General features: G+C 40.3%; 1 protein-coding gene across 1 annotated transcript in view; it reads right to left on the bottom strand.

Moving 5' to 3' along the window:
* Window positions 1–6606, bottom strand: part of MPP5 (membrane palmitoylated protein 5) — a 58146-nt gene extending 51540 nt beyond the window's left edge. The window contains exon 1 of the mRNA XM_027717056.2: window positions 6504–6606. The gene's annotated coding sequence lies outside the window, so the exon portion shown is untranslated. The remainder of the gene's footprint in view (window positions 1–6503) is intronic.
* Window positions 6607–17655: the final 11049 nt, after the last annotated feature.

Here is a 17655-nt window from a genome sequence, read left to right as displayed (position 1 = left end):
AACCAGCCTTTAGCTGAATAGCTTTTTGCCTGTTATGTTATCCTAAGATCCAGGATTTTTTCTTTTGGAAGGAAGGACAAGAGACGTTTACTTTTTCAATTCCCAGCCTTCCTTGAGATACACTTTCAGTCCTTAATATTTACATCTTGCTCGATGAGCTCATGAAGAAAGAAGAAATTTAAGTAAGCTAAAAGGCTACTCAACTGTAGAATCTTCAGATTTCCACTCTCCTTCTCTTTCCACTGAAGCCAGGTAACTTGTCTCTTCTGAGTTCTCATCTAGCCCTTATCATACCAGTTGAAGCAACACACTTCACCACAAAGTGGTTGATGACAATAGGTTAAGTCTTAAGAGAAGAGCCCAACTCACACTAAATTAATATTCTGTGAACAAGCAAGAATTAAATTGATAATTCAGTAGAAAAAGTCTAAAAATCTAAAACCAGCTTAGGCTTACGTGGATTTTTAGTGCTGTTTATACTCTTAAAAAATAAATGTGCGAAACAGACTATTCCACTTGTCAAAAACAAAATCAACGCTGCTGGACTCATAAGTCATTTAGTCAGGCAGCCCAAGAAGACAATGTCAAGCTGATCAGCTTTTACCTCACTTTACGCTAAGACACTGTGCTAATTCCTCCCTGTAAGTAATTAGGTTACTAATTTAGAACATATCTTGATTACTGAAAAAAAAATGGTAAGAGCTTGTCTTATATTCTTGTACAATAATCACCATATATCCAGTTCCATTTCAACCCAATTTCCTTACCTCCTGCATTTGAGGACTTCTAATACCATTCGAACAAAATGTAAATTCCACTGCATAGAGGCACTAAGCAACTCCAGCATCACTTGATCCTACAGGAACTGATTCTGCAGAACGCATGTGATGTCCACTAATGCTATATTGTCCCATTAACAGAGGACTAAGTTTGTCTGCTGACATCACACAGCCTTTCAGACACCAGGAAGAAGAGATTTGCTCTCTGAAAACAAGGAAATACATCCATAAGAAGTACAACCAAAATGATACACACCCAAACAATTCAAACCCTCATCTGTTTGAAAGCTTGATACTTAACCCAAAAGCTTGAGCTTGCCTTCAGAGATGAGAGAACCTTTAGAAAGATATACCAGAGGAATTAGCAACACGCTCTCTTAGCCAATACAAGATGTAGTTAATTTCTACAGCACACAATTCAGTTATCTGTAACACAGTTTTTCTACAAAAGCAACTTGAATTTTCTTAGCCAAGGTACACTGAATTAACCTATGATTAATCTACCTCAAGTTTCATTAACAGTAGCTGACAAGTAAATGGCAATTTGACAAAACAAAACAAACAAGGACAATCAAGTTCTCAATCACAACACTGCAGGAACACAGCATGTAAGGCGAGGCCTTAGCTTTATACGCAAAGGCATCACATTCTAAAGAAGAAGTTGTCATGGTATCTGCTATGCTAAAGAATTTAACTCAGTACTACAAACACCATGCAGAAAAACAGGCTTCTCTCCCTAGTTTTCTCCTCTGCCACACTGAAGACCACCTTCTAAATAAAGGGATTAACAGAGAAGGCATTACCAAAGCATACTACCTTCTTTGACCTTAACTGTGAAGATCATCCCAGTCAAGAGAACGCTTGGGTTTACATTTGAATATTCAGATGAGGGCTGACTTGCTGATCTCTGCCACCCAAACCCAGATCAAGATTAGGCTCCAGGGAAACATCAAAAGTAATTTCTCTCCGTAGTGTTTTCACCAAGATGTCATGCCAGTTATATTTTATTTGCCTTCAGCCTTGAACAAGGTGAACTTTAAATAAAAGTTCCTCTTTAGTATACACCTCAATAAAGACAAGTCACTTCTGTGGCATCATACTGCTAACAACAGCTCTCATATTTATCACTTGCATTCTTTATAATATACTGTTAATATGAGAAGTGACTTTTAGGCATTGGCTTACCTTGTCCTCCTTTGAGCTCACACACTTGTACTGGGAACTCCACTCAACACTACTGGTATCTAAATGAATACTTTTCCAGTATCTCCTTCCGGACTATAAAAATATATACACTTATCCTTGGAAAAAGACTCTGAATGCATACAGCCACCTCCCAGCACCATTGCCAGGTCAAAGAGCAGAGGCTGAGGTTGCACTGGCACTTCGCAGTTATCAAAGGTTTATTGTTTTGCTGAATTGAACTTTCTCAGGTGCTTGAAGAAACCACTGAACAACCTCACACTACACAAAGAAGACAATTCACACTGACTATTCAGTTAATTCACGTACACAGGTTGATACTTTAGATGCTAACATACTGACTATTGCCACATTTGAGTACTCCTAATGCCTTTTGTAAAGGATCCCTTCGCTGTCTGAATATATCCTTGCCAGAAATCATACCAAGTTTTAAACTGCTTTCCCCCCAAAAAACTTCCAGACTTGAGTCTTCTAATTTATCTCTTATGGCCAAATAATCAAGAATGGCCTTTCAACAGCTTCCCCAGAAGATGAATCCCGATACAAGAATGAAATTTAGAGTTTGGTTTCTGTTTCATTTTTCTTAAGAATTATCTTTTCCCAGAATTTCTACCTAACATCTATTCTTCTGTTAGACCCCTGCAAGACATGACGAGTTTACCGTCTATGCTGGTAAAGTATAGTGAATTCAATAAGAACCATGAGCTCCATGGTCACATGTATTAACTTTCAAGCCTTTTCTCTAACCCTAGGGTCGAAATTTTAAACATAACACACTAGAGGCAAAATCAAGTATTAAAAATGATAACATAAAATCACATTAACTATTTCTTACTCATTACTTTTTCTTTAGAAGACAATTATGGCCAACCAAACCAGATACATAATGCAACAGGCAAATCACTTAAGGAAACACAACATACTGAGATAATCTTAATACAACAGATGATAAGCATAGGTATGTCAAAACAATTACATTTCTCTGTCCAATTATCTGGCATCTTATAAGAAAGCAGAATTAGATCCACAAGAGAATCTAAATGCTATGCCACCTACTAGACTCCACAACCCACAGACAAGCAACCAAGCTCTGCCCTACAATGAAAAGGGCATGTTATAAGTGCTGTTCAAATATCTAATATTCAACATTAGTAGGAACTGGCCAAGTTAGCCAAGAATAAACAAAGATCAGAGATTTAAGTCTCCAGAATTTCATGCCATGCTGGGGAGATAAAAAAAAACATTACCAAGAAGAATCTCTTTCATTTACTCTTTCTACACTTTGCCTGTAACAAGGAAATCTGTGTCCGTATCATTGATTTGTACTTGATGAAGCCACTCTCTGGGCTAGACATGCCATTCACTCTTTTCCTAAGTGAATATTACTCTTCACGAATAAAACTGCCTGGTGTATAAAAGCACTTCACGCTCAAACACCTAGTGACCTGGTGGTTTAGGCATTCCCTTTGGGAACTGGCAGCTCCCCCAAAAGCAGGAGGATTTGAACCCAAATCTCAACATGCTGGGCAGGTACTTAAACCATTTACGCACCTGTAAAGAAATGCAACATCCTTTTTCTGCCAAAAGATAAGTGTGCACGATTAGGCCTTTCTGTGTTTCCTGCTTCACAGAAGAAAAGTATTCCTTGTAGAAGTGTGCATTACCAATGGTACTGCTGTTTGCTTTCTAACTTAACTGATGCAAGCCTTAAGAGCTACAGCACTTTTTCTTCCCACACAGCTATATGTTAGCGTGCAATTAGACACTCCAGCAGTATAAAACAAGTTGTTAGCAACAGACACACCTGATTACCTCTGATTAAAAAAACACCAAACCCCAAAAACTTACTTCATAATATTCTGCAATATAAACTATTTATTCAGTTATAACTTCCTTTTTCTCCTGCTTCATACTTTATCCTGAACTATACCTAAGACATTTTGTGTAGCTTGTCTAGCTATACTGGGAGGGCAGGAAGTAGAAGGTGTACATAAAATTCTCCGGCTGTCAGAACAGTTGTATTGAAGAAAGCTGCAAAGTAGATAACTACATTAGAAAAGTAATTCTGCCAGCATAACTGATGTTAAACCATCACATAAACTGCTTCCACTGAGTTTTCTATTGCAGACATGGCTGCAAACCTTTTCAAATATACAAATGCCTCTCTTTACCCACTAATAAAAAGAAAACAAGACAGCACTATTTAATTAATATTTACAAAAACTCTTGAGGTTTCCAAATGCACGACCAAGGCAGTAATTAGTCTTCCGAATACCGTAATGTCAAGCCCTTCTGCAACGCTACCTGTCACACTGAGAAAGTACTTAAAATAGTCAGTTGACAGAACATTTAAAAATTTTAAACGACACATGAACACAAATATAAATCCTGTTATCTAAGAAGTAGCAGACTGTTTGAAATTTTATCCTTCAGCATTCTAAAAGGCTAACTCTGCAAAAGGAAAGCACTTAAAAGAGAAAATTGGGAAAAAACAAATGGTAGCTGAAACAACTGTTAGCACGCGATATAAAGTTCCAACCTTTGATGATACATCATAACAGAATTTGCATCCAAAAATGGTGCAGGTTTTTTAAAAGCCTGCAACTTCAAATTATAGCAGGAGATTTTTATTAAAAAGCAGCAAATAGAGGTGTTAGGAAAATGTAACTATTTACATGCGAAAATAAATGGATGCATATGACCTTCAGACTACATTAAACTTTCTGTGTCCATAGCCCTTGGTATGAACGCTAACCTCTACACTGCATTTTCACAGTTTCTAAGTCACATACAGCTGTGGTACTTAAAGATGCCTGTCACCCCTCAATGGCCTGAGAAACTCCCGCAGATTCCTAAGGCAGATAAATCAGTCTAGTGAAGAAATATCTTGATGTTAATTCCTAAGTAAGTTCAGAACTTTTGAGAAGAAATCTAATAAAAACTAAGTAAAATTACAGTCTTTACCATCACCTAATTCTATGCAGAAAAAATTACCATTCACTGTTATTCCATACATTGCAAGGCAATGTGACACACATTGGAAGGATGTAAAATCTGAAAGAACAAATTTGAAAAGAATTCATTGATCATGTATTAACATTTACCTCTGTGTAAGTTTATTAACAGTAATGTAAATTAACCTTCTGCTACACTGCTTCAAAGTGCTGTAATGTTTGTGATGCCTTATTAAAAGTAACTACCATACTAACCATTAGCTAAGATTTTAATGTGTAAAATATTGAATTTTTTTTTGATCACAGTACATTGGAAAAGAGTTTACATCTGTATAAACCAGCCAGACACTAAAGTGTTTGACATTCAGATTTGTAATAACAGTTCTAATATGATCTTAAGAAAAAAATATCTACTGCATGTGAAAGTTGCGACGACAGATTAAAACCAAAAGTTTGTGGACTCAGATGTCTAAAGACAATACAAAGATATCCTATTTTTTACAAAGTCAGTAAAAACACCTCAATCCTCCAAAAAGGCAGAGAGGTCTCTTTAAGGCATAGGAAGCTGTACAATGAAGCAGCAAAAAGATCACCAGTCACTTGTTAGAAGTCTGACTGCAGTCACTGATACATCATCATGTACAAAAAACCCTCACAGGAATGGTTGATATTTACCCCTTGTAATATTCCTCATTAAGTTATTTTTCGTGGATCTCTTTCATGGGAGACATCTAAGAACATTCCTATAAATATTTTTCAAAAAGGTCAACTACAAGTTAATTTAGTCTTCTCATGCGGTCTGTCTCACTAAGCTCACAGTCACCGCGTTCTTTGTTACTTGTCTGTGGAGTCTCTCCCACCACACCGCCTCGGTCCTTCCGTAAGGAAAACACCAGCACCGCCAGGGCATTATCACTACAGCCTTTCGGAAAAGCTGTTCCGAGCCGGGATAACTCTAACTACTGCTGACTATAAAATACGCACTGGAAGTCGCCCATGTTTAAACTGTTTTAACTTAGCCCTTCATAAACCAAAATGAAGCCATGTCTTTACAGAGGCACCATTTCCAAACACAGAGCTGCCAAGGGATCAGAAGAGCAGAGCAGGGGCCCTCAAGTTTCCCCCCTCGCTAAAACACTCCCTGTAACCACGCAGAGAGAGCGCACAGCTAGGTACGGGAGGTTTTCTTACACCTCCCAGGCCTAAGCTCCCGGGAGGCACCCGAGTGTGGAAGGGAGGGAGGGAGCGAGCCGCTCTCGGGAGGCCGTCTGGGCGCCCCCCGCACTCGGGCAGCGCCGCCGGCACCTGTAGCCGCCGCGCCCGGGCCGCCCCGCCCGGCCGGGACACAGCCCGGGCCGTCGCCGGCGGGGCGCGGGGAGCGGCGCTGTGCCCCGAGAGCCACCGAGCGCGGCTCTGCCCCGCCGTCCGTCCCGGCCGCGGCCCGGCCGGACCCCCGGGCCTGCGCGGGCGCCGTGGCCGCGGGGAGGCTCCGGCCAGCCCAGACTCGCGGCCCCGCGGCGGGACCTGTTGCTCGCACGCCGGGCGCAGGCACGGGCGCTGCGCTCACCGTCCGTCCGTCGCCGCCGCTGACACGCTCCAACCCGGCCGCCCGGTGGAACTCGGGGTCTCCCGCGCCTCGCGCCGTCCCCGCGGAGCCGCCCGGCCCCGGCCACAGCCACAGCCCCCGCCCCGCTGCGCAGCCGTCGCCCAGCCCGGCCCGGCCCGGCCCCGCGCCCGCCCCTGCGCCGCCGCCCCGCCCCGTCCCGCCGCGCACGCGCGTGGCCGCCGCGCTGTGGCCAAAGCCGGCAGGGAGTGCGGGGCTGTCCCCGACGGCTGCCGTGGGGCTGGGGGCGGGCGGGGGTGCCCTCGGCTGAAGCGGACACAAGAGACGTGGCACTGCTGCCGTATCTCCTTCCTCACAGACTCACAGAATCAGCTAGGTTGGAAAGGACCTCTGAGATCGTCGGGTTCAGCCTGTGACCGAACACCACCATGTCAACTGGACCATGGCACTGAGCGCCCTATACAGTCTTCCCTTAAACACCTCCAGGGGCGGTAACTCCACCACCTCCCTGGGCAGCCCATTGCAGTCCAGTCTGTTCCCTCCGCCGTCTCCCACCTCCCTAGCACGGCTCTCTCTGCCACCTCCTACCCGCCGCAGCTGTCCCGTGTCCCGGCCGCGCCAGGCCACTGCAGCCCCCTTTTCCTCCACATTCCTTGTCATCGCCCCGCTCCCCTTGTACTCCTGCTGCAGCCGCAGCCCAAGCTTGAATGCCTCAGCCAGGCTGGAGCCTGCTGTGGGTGAAAAAGTGTTTATCTCTTCTGAGAGTCCAGTCTGCCTTCGGGAAGCTGAGGGATAGAAGGTACCCATGACAGAGTGTCTGAAAGAATTAAGGGAACAGGAGGTTAAAAGTAGTTTTACCGGGTTGTTTGTATCCGCGGCTGCGTTGTACAGAAACAGGGAAACATATTTTCAGCGTGCTGCAGTTTAGTTTGACTTTGAGCTGCAAAGTGCATTCACTCCCCTGGTTTTTCAGGCTAGCCCACCTAGATCATTGCCTGTGGCTAGATCATTGCTTGAGGCATTAGAAGAAATGTTCCATATAACAAGACAAGTAAAAAAAAGGCATTCCTAGATCACTAAAAAGTCCTAAAGAGATACTTATTCAGTCCATCTCTCCTTTCTTCAATTTAACCATATTTAAATTTATGTCATTTAACTCTGTGTCATTCTTCCCAGTGAAATCCAGACTTTCTGTAGTTGTACCTTATACTATGTTTTCTTTTCGATCCGTTCTAAAGACAGACACAAAGGCCAGTTTTATAATTTTATGGTTTTCTTGTTGCATGGAAAGGCCAGCTGAACCTGACACTGAGGTACATCCTGTCCATCTATCTGCAAAGGAAACTGAAAGTGTTCTACCTTTTCTTATCGTGGCTCAAACTCCCTAGGATGTCTTTTTGTTTGCTGTTTTCAGATTAGCAATGCCTTGTAATTGCGTTTAACCAGCTGTTTCTGTTCTGATCAATAATGGGGGTCTTTGTGTCAAGTGAGCACAACTGCAGCACTGCAGGAAATACAAATGTTGGACTGCACAGAATTATTTACTTGGGAAATAGAAAGGGAGGGAAAATGACACTGGTAAGTCATGGGTGAGCAGCACCAAGCATGGTTCTTTTCACCTTCATATGAAAATGGTGAAAGTTCACCTGAATCTTTTTTTCAAACCACTTTGTCAAAAGACCTGAGAACCAGAGGAATTTTTCAAAATATGATACTTGCCTAGAAGTTATAATGACTGCAAAAAGTAGGTAGGTTCATCAGTTGCCTTTTTACTGTTGTCATCCTCATCCTAACTGACCACTAGTTTAACTTCCTTTTCTACGTCCAAGGTTGGGATGATCAGACAAAAAAAGCCTTATTGCAGTTTCCCTCAACTGACAGCATTTGTACTTCCTCACACAAAAAATCTCATTGCCTCCAATTTGCATGTTGTCCAGTAGCCAGTTTTTAAACCAGGATAAGGGAATTTTCTTCAATGTTGTGTGTAATTTGTCATAGAGGAGAGAGGGATTCACATCAGTTCTAGAATTTACATTCCCTCCTTTACTGTCTTACATCTGTAGCTGAAGTGGGGTTTTTTGCCAGAAGGGGTTACCAGACCAGGTTAAGACTGAGCTTGGGATAACTCTTGGATATATCTGCTTAAAGATCTGTTTGTTTCTTTGGTAACCAATCTCCTCCCTCTGGCCTCCACAAACCCTAATATTAGCCCTTGCCCAGCTGGCAAATCCATTCATAAGGTATTTGAATGAGGCGTGCTTGGCTAATTCTATCCAACAGATTAAAATACTCTGTCAGGCCAAGAAGTTGTCATACCTGAAAACGATTCACAATAGAGATCAGCAGCATTATTTGTAAAGACACAGATAGCCTTTCTGGGTTGAATCATTTAAATAGACAGCTCTGATGGTTCATTTGGCCTTGTGGGTGCTATTTGGTGGTACGCTGAGAACACAAACATTACTGTCAGAAAATCAACATTTTAGCTGGAATTTAACAAAATCTGCAAATAAAACAGAAAAGATACAGATAAAGAAAGTGAATGGGAGGATGAGGAAGAACAATGGAGAGATGATTGGTAAGATCGAAGCTTTTAGTTTTCCTTTGTTTTGTCTTAGCTGATTAATCTTTCCTATGAGAATCTACTAAGACAGCTTTTAAAAGAACTGAGAAAATTACTTACCAAAGTACTATAAGGCTTTCTGTTCCATCTCTTGTTCAATGTTTTCAATTATTATTTTTAAGCAGAAAGGAACTGAAAAGAAATATTAAAGCGGTACCTTTTGTGAGCTTGGATCTTTGAACATTTTGATTTTAACCAACATTTTTCTATTATTTTACTATTTGGGATTATGGAAACATTAAAGCATGCTTGCAGCTACAGAACCAATGTATTTAGGCAACTTTATTTATTACAAAAGAACCTTCTTTTTAAGATTGATGCATTCATTCTACAGACAAATTTATTTTTTAACAAAGAAAATGCTCATCTTTGATGAATTGAATTTGACATGAATTAGTGTCACTGTTTGCGAGCAAGGTGCAGATATAACTGTTTATCAATCTAAATCTGGCTGATTGCAATCAATAGAAAAGAAAAAATCGATTCTGACTCAAGCTGAGGCATCGGCCAAACATTGGACAAAATGTTTTCTTTGAAACCATTGCCCTCTGGAGGGGAAATAAAAAATGACTGAACGATCAGGTAAAAATTCCTTTTTATCTTACTGTGAACTGAATTTATGCTTTACAGCCCAAGAATGGTTGTGCAGAGAGACGGAAAAAAGGAATTCTGTCAGAAGAGCCACACTGGACACAGTGCTTATGTCAGTGGGCTGGAGAAGTAATCCCCATCTGTCTGCCCCATTACTCTCCTCCCCTTTATCTCTAAACTCTTTATCTCTAAACTCACTGAACATCCATTCTACGGCAGATGTACTTTCTCTTCCATCTCGTTTTGGATACCTTCCAAGCAGGTATCATCCCTCTTTATTTGCCAAAATATTTTTTATGCAATCCCTAAAGCATTCTTGTCTGCCTGATGGCAGAGTCTGTATTCCATCCTCTTTCTTGACCTTTCTGCCGTTTGGTTGCTTGGTTGTTTTATTATCTTGATTACCCTTCTAGATCTTTTATTCTTGCACAGTTTTGGGAAAGTGTGTTCTCTTCTCTTTATCTCTCTACTTTCATGTCTGACATCTACCTGATTAGACTATTTTCCTCCTGTCTCTGAGAACTTCACAGGAATTTTTCCCTTGGCCTTTAGCTTATACCTTGGTTAATCACATTTAAATGTCACCTTTAACTGAATATGAGTGAAAGTGAGCTCCTTCCTGCTCAAACCTTGTCTGTATATTCTTCATATGTTTCAGGAGAAGTGACAGCATCTCCCAATGAACTTTCCAGTTTGATTTATAGCAATCTGATACCTCCTGACTACAAATCTGGTCATTGTTTTAACCCTAAGTAGGACACATGCATCAGCCATCTGAAAAAATGTAACAGGAGTACTAGTCCACCTGTAGGGCTGGTTATATCTAGTGTTTCAAAGAAGAGTGCAAAACACTAAAGTTCATAAGCCAAATTCTGCATTAAGCAAGAAAAAATCCCTAAAAATTCTTGGCCTCCACAACCCAGCAACAGAAACCCTGAATTTTGAAATTAAAACAGCAATCCAGTTTCGTTTCAGCCTTCCTTGAACTAGGACAACAAATTCTAAGGATTCAAGCATAGTTAGGCTTGTCGCCTTGATAGCATCTAGAACTATTCCTTACTTCCTATCCAATAATCTCATTCTGTATTCACTTTCATCTGTGTGACCAAAACATCTTTCCTCTCTAGTATCTAGTGTCCTCTGCCACTCCTTAATCCTTCAAATCCAAAACTGTACAACTCCAAGTAAGGTCACAGTATTTACAAATAGGGTCATAAAGCCAGCAGAAGTTCAGCTGTAGAAAAAAGTTAATCTCCAGAAGAGAGGTCTCAACGCTGGGACTACTATTCATCTCTCAATGCAGGGTCTCAACCCTAAAAATAGGAATCATTCCCAGAAGATGGGTGCCTCAAATAAAAACTAGAAGTGAGACTGTTAATGTAACAGTTTGGGGCCCTATTTTTAATCCAGACAAATAATGGATAATAAAAATTATCTTTCTTCCACTGTTTTCACTTCCCCTATTAAGTTATACTCGAATTAGCAATTACCTTATCTGTCTCTTTGTATCTGTTTATTGATTCTTGTTCTTCCTTTATTTGTGAAGAAATAAAAACCTATGAGATAATTCAGACATCTGTGATAAAATAGGGGAAGAAGCAACAAAAAGAACCAACAAAAAGGTTGATACTGCCAAAGGAAAATGTTTAGGTGGTAAATCCTATTGAAATAAGACATTTGTGGTTTTTAGATTCTCCCCACGTGTGATCATCTTTCCTGAAGGGCAGCATAGTAGTGGTAATTATGTTAAAGACAAGACCTTCTGATCTGATAATGCTGCACTGTATAGCTTGAGTTTTATATATTTATCAACCTAAACTTTATATATTTATCAACCAAAACTGTGATAATACAGTATATTGTTCACATAGTCTATAAACCTGAAATGCAATAAATCTTTCTCTTGAAAGCAAACTAGATGTACAGTTAGACAGCTGTAAGATATTGTAAAACATACATAAACAACATAATTATTTTCCTTCTTGTTCTCTTTTTCTAAGTTTTCACTGACATAATCTTGCATGCTATGCTTTATTTAACAGTCTTATTTGGCATAGGTTTTTAGTTTGTGCATCTCTGTGTGACAACCCGCCCTTAAGGGTCGTCACACCCCTCTTATATTTTAACAACTGACACAAGAAGATTTGTTGCTAATCTCTGCTGTACCTTTAACAACATGAATGTCTGAATCATGAAAGGCAGAATCACTTTCAAAATTATTCTTCTTAAAACCCTTGTTCGAATATTCACCTAGTTTTCAAACTTCCTTTCAGCAGATTATAAATAATATCTGGGGCAGTTAACTGCCAGCCAGCATGTCTGTTGTTCCTCAGCATTTGAATTGTTGCTTAAAATCTGTTTTATTTGGATCTATAACTGTGTAAGTTTTATTGGAAATATTCTGAAACTGAGACCAACTTTTTTCCTTTGAGACACATGCTCAGAAAAATCCTTCTTGTGTCATTTCCTCTTGTGCATAAAGCTGGAGTGTCACGGCACAGACGAAATTCAGGTATGTCATCCAGATTCTCTGTAGGAGTCCATGCTGACCCCTACATAATGTTTTCCTTATAAGATGCCAACAGGTTTCCATTAACACCTCTTGAGCCACGGAGGCATAGCTGCTTGATTTGTGAGAGTGAATTATGGAAGATAGCACCAAAATATGTTTGTGATATGTTGCCATAAGCAAAGCTGGTATACTTAATGGCCTTTAAGAAAGCAATAGCAGCTACACAATCATGTTTAAGAAAGAAAGAAGTTGTTTTGATAGTAGCAGAATAATAGTTTCCACATAGCTATGTGAAGCTATATGGATGGTCTTCATTATCCTTGGATAAATCTGTAAGCTGCAGTGCCAATTCTTTACCATTCTCATGAGCCTGAATCTTGATAGAAAGTTGCAAAAACTGATTTGGATTATATTGCACGAATACAGCTCTATTTCGCAGTATTTCCTGAAAAGTGTAGTCAAACACATTATGCTTGGTAGCTCTCCTGCTTTCAGGACCTTTAATGGCTGTCATTCTCCCAGCAGTAATTTTTCTTTCACAGGAGCTGATAGGCTATTGGCTCAGTGAGCCAACACTGCATACCAGTCTACTGAATCAGCTCAGTATAAGACTGTTTTGGTGTGTAAGCCAGCAAGCATCCATGCTGAGTTATTTTTCTTTGCTCCAGGCACAGCAATTAAGAGGTATTTTTTACTGCACTTGCAATGCAGGCAATTCATCCTTCCCACTGTTGTAGTCTGGGAAACACAATAATCTGAAGTTCTTTGTTCTTTGCAGTATTGCCTGAGAGCATTTTAGATGGGATTCCAGTAAACTGAGGCTGAATAGTAGTTCCATTTGCATGGCGCAGCAGTCCTTTGTCACACCCTGTCTCTTCAAGCTCTGTCAACATCACCACATATTAAGGTACTATGCCCGTAAGAGTGACAATGTTTGGCAGCACAGTATATTCTCAGACTAATCCTGATTTCTGCAGGCAAAGGATGATTTCTACTTGGCCAGTCAGACAAGAGAAACAGTGCTCAAGAGTAGTTATTCTAGTCTTGCTTTGCCACATCAGTGACTTCTGAACAAATGTCCTGAGCTTCGTGGGCACCTTTGTCTCATTTACCGCAGCATGAAGTAAATCTTTGCGAAAGTATTTTGTTAGTTCTTCAGTCCTGGCTCATCAGCTTATCTTCTGTTGTGACAAGTGCTTGTAATTGGGACAAATGCATTTACTTAGCAGCAATTCAGCTCTGAGAATTCAAAAGAGTATATCTCAATAATGTTTCCCATCTGAAAACCACTCTTCTCAAAATGTGCCTGGGTATCTGATCCCTGTATTTTGACGAATTTAAGCATTTTCCTTAGGACGAGGTTATTTCTGATGGCCTTAGTGTTTGCATCTAGACAGGTTGTTTGAATGCAAACTAAATGTATCATTGTAGGTAGTGGGCAATGCTTCTCCAGAGGTGGTGTTTAGCTTATGAGGGAGGTATTCCTAATTAAATATTTAATTTATTGCATTCCATTTTATTAGTTAGTATATATAGCATATCTTGATACATTATTCAGTTATTATCTCTGTGTTAGCAAAATTATTGTTCTGATTAATACAAACCGCTTTACTCTATCTAAGAATATTCAAAATCTGTATCATCAATTTACCAGTGTTGTACAATTTTCATTTCACCTTCACTTCTAGTGTGTAAGTTTAGTGTGAATTCACTGATGGTATGCATCTGCACCCAGTCTGTGTGTAGATGATAGTGAAAATACAGTTACAGATCTGTATTTTTGCAATATTTTAAACTTGTTCTTGTATTGCACAGCAGCACTTCATAAGTCATGTGTCATTCAAGTACTTACTGCCCCTGGAGCAGAAAATATGCTGTACAACCATTTTGTCAGGGACTGCCTGAAAGTTTCTTCCTTGTCAGTAAGTACTGCTTTGCTCTTTTGATAAACAGAGTCTAGATTTTTTTTTCCCCCATGGGATATAATGTTGGAATTTCCAGGTATGTTGAATAGTATTTCATTCTTGTTCACAGTAAGTGTGCTATCAGCATCACACTGAGCATTGGAGAACAGGGATTGACAGCACAGAGGCCAGTGATCACACAGTTGGGTTGGTTATGGATAGAAATTGATTTCCCTTTTCGATTAACCTGAACAACAAAAGAAAGCCCTATCAGTGCTGACATTTGCCATATGATCTATCAGAGAATATGTTACCGATACATTTCATGGCTAGGTGGACTAGAGCTTGTGTACTGTGTTGGTGAGGAGAGAGGGGAATGTGGAATAAGGAGACAGGAATATGTATAAATGAAAAGAAGGGAAAGAAGTTGAAAAAGAATAAAGGAGGACTGGATATCACTTGTTCTTGTGTAATCAAAATCATTGGATATCTGATTACTGTGGTCAGAAACCTCTTAAGTATCATTACCATACCTTTCTCTTAGTGTAAAGGTGATAGGAGAGACAGTTCTGATGATTTACTGTCTTTGTCAGCGTTACTGTGATGTTAGTGGGACCTGGTTATGAACCAGAATCCTGCTAGGTGCTGTACTAAAACAGACCAGAGAAAGATCCCAGGTAATTTACGTGTAAGAAATGAAATTACAGAGAGAGAAAAACAAAAAATACAAGAAGGTAAGAATAAGCTGATAAGTATAATTGAATCATATGTTATGTACCATTTTCAGGATTTGGTTTTGACAACCATCAGGGAAAAAATGTGATCTAGGGAAGGAATTTGAGGGAGGACAGTGCAGTAAATTTGTGGATGTCTATTAGAATCTCCTCCAAAATGTGAGAGACAGCATGTAAAAAAGGAACAAAGGCTATTTTTAAATTTTATTCTAATGTAAATGAGTCAGTGATGGAGTTATTTTCTTGGGTTGATTGGTTAAAGCAACTATCTCCTTTGTAGTAAATGAGGTCTGATAAATAAAGCAGGGATAAATCATACAGTACCCTGAAAATGGAGACTCATAGCTCATCAACATTCTGCATGTGTACCAACAATGCAAGATTTAATTAATCAAGCCAAGACCAAAGGATGTTGCAATTATCACTAAGTAAGGTAATGAAACCCTATGAAAAACACTGTTGAGATTCTTCATGTAAATAGAATTCATATATTTTAGACACACTGTGAATGTGGAATAGCAGGAGTGTAGACTGTTGCCAGAGTCCTGCAGGGTTCTTTGGCCAGTGCTTAAGGTGACAGGCAGGGTTGTGATAGTCCCTGCAATGATATTAGAAATTGCAAGTGGTGGGAGATTGCCCGGGAAAGACTGGCTTTGATTTTGACTGGGTTGAATTGATGTTGATGGCTAAAAACCTTAATGAGGTAGCACAGAACCATAAATTTTTCTGTCCTAGCTGAAAAAATTTTCAGTCCTAGCTGCTGCTACAGGAGAGTAGGGACAAGGGAGAGTGAAAACATAATTCTTTGTCCTTCTCTAATTTGCAGCACTGCTGCTGCTGCTGGGTTTCTGAACTATTGCCTTTAAAGTGTGAACAGAATAAGTCTATACAGAGAAGGGAAATATGTCCATACATGTGTAGTAAACAGAGAACAATACTAGTGAGAGAACAAAACGGAGAACAGTAATAGCGAGAATAAATGAATGAGTAATCCCTGTTGAGCTGAGGGAGAAAAAGAAAAAGGGTAATATTCTCCTTGGCTAAGAAGTCTCTGAAGATCACCCATAATGGGCATCTGACTTGAACTGATGTTCTTAAAATCAAACTTGCTATTCATTTTGCCTATCCACAAAACAAAAATAAATTTACAAGTTAAAGGCAATAAAAATAAAAAAGCTTATATGTTAAAAAAACCAAACATCCCCTTTCCAATGATTATTAAAAGAAACAAGCATAATGCTTCCTCTTAGGCTTTATTATACTATGAAACAGCAGAACCTCTCCCCACAAAACACACATTTTTAAGAACATGCAATCTCAAGAGCAAAAGAGAACTTTGTAAGGCTTTCTAACAGCTCTCAACTCCTCTTTTACTATTTATTTAAAGAAAAAGGGCCTGTGAATCTACAGACATACTTTGCACATGCTATTCTATACTTCAGTATATTCTTTTTGTTTATAAGTATTCTTATATAGTTTTGACAGTTAAGGCAATGTATTTTTTTACAATAGTATAGTGACATACTTTGCAAATAACAGTACAAACACTTGGACTGTTCTCAATGCTTGATGGTGACTTCTGTCTTTGCACCTTTTGGATCACATATGTTTTTGCCAGGCATCAAGAAGAGGGCAGGACTTAAGCAACTCTCTGAAGCTGGAATTCTCTGGCACCTAATCAAGCTGACTTTAACACAAAAGCTGGAGAACAAGTAACAAAATTAATTCCCTCACTGGGGGAAACAAAACCATTCAAAGCTAATAATTAATTACATTTCGTAAATCTTTATTAAGCAGTTAATTTCTATTAACCTAAGTGATGGAATGCCAAAGAGAATAGAAATAACTCACCGCTAGTCTTTTTAAAAGAACGGGTGTAGTAGATCTCTGCTTCCCAATCATACCTTGTTTCACTGAGGTCCACCCATTTGTTATGCAGGGGGTAAGATGAGAGGACACAAGTGCGCTAGTACTTCCTGCAGGGACCACTGGAGTTCTCCCAGGATACAAACTCAAAATTGGCATCATCATCAGGCACCGTCTTGATGATATGGTTTCCCTGGTTGGGTTTATATAAGTGATGATATGAAGAGAAGTGGTGCTTGAGTGCACATACACGAGGCAGCCAGTTTTATCAGGCGGGGTGGTTTGGGAGAACTCAGACCAGTCACTGCTGACGTTGTAATGCATCACCCACTTTGTGTTCTCACAATTCCATTTCTTGGTTGTATCAGGGCGTAGTGGTAACAGGTAGCTTGTATTCATCTGCCACATGAGGATGTTAAGGGCACGATAACATCAGAGGTTTTTACACAGGTATTCTCCAGGTGTTGCAGGTTGCCAGAGAACAGCAAGATTTGGTCTGCTCCACAAGGGATGATGAGTTACAAGCCAAGGATGGCCTCAGCAGAGTCATTGCTTTGAACAGTCAAGGCACAGTCCTCCAGTACTGCAGAATTCCAAGGGAATGGGCTAAGGATGGTGGTAACAGGATCTGCTGGCAGGCGCAGACAAGACAAGATGCAGAATCAGATCTGGAGTCTATACTGAGACTCTGCTTCAGGAGTCCAGTTAGGAGTAGCAGGAGGCAGGACTGAAGACAGAACTGTTATATTTATCCAAGGAAGTCCGAACAGGACTCAGGGCTGACAATAGATACAACTATAGCCTCTCTCCAGCAAGGACTAGGTACCAAGCTGGGGCCAAAGTGTAGCTCCCAGCCCCGTAGTAGAGGGTATGGGGTAGAGATCCCAGGTGAGGCTGGTCAGAGCAATTAAGGCCTATTGGGGCA

The sequence above is a fragment of the Pipra filicauda genome, unplaced genomic scaffold (assembly GCF_003945595.2).
Source record: "Pipra filicauda isolate LSUMZ 115617 unplaced genomic scaffold, ASM394559v2 scaffold6_size6359152_pilon, whole genome shotgun sequence".
NCBI lineage: Eukaryota > Metazoa > Chordata > Aves > Passeriformes > Pipridae > Pipra > Pipra filicauda.
This window is presented reverse-complemented; position numbering and strand designations above follow the sequence as displayed.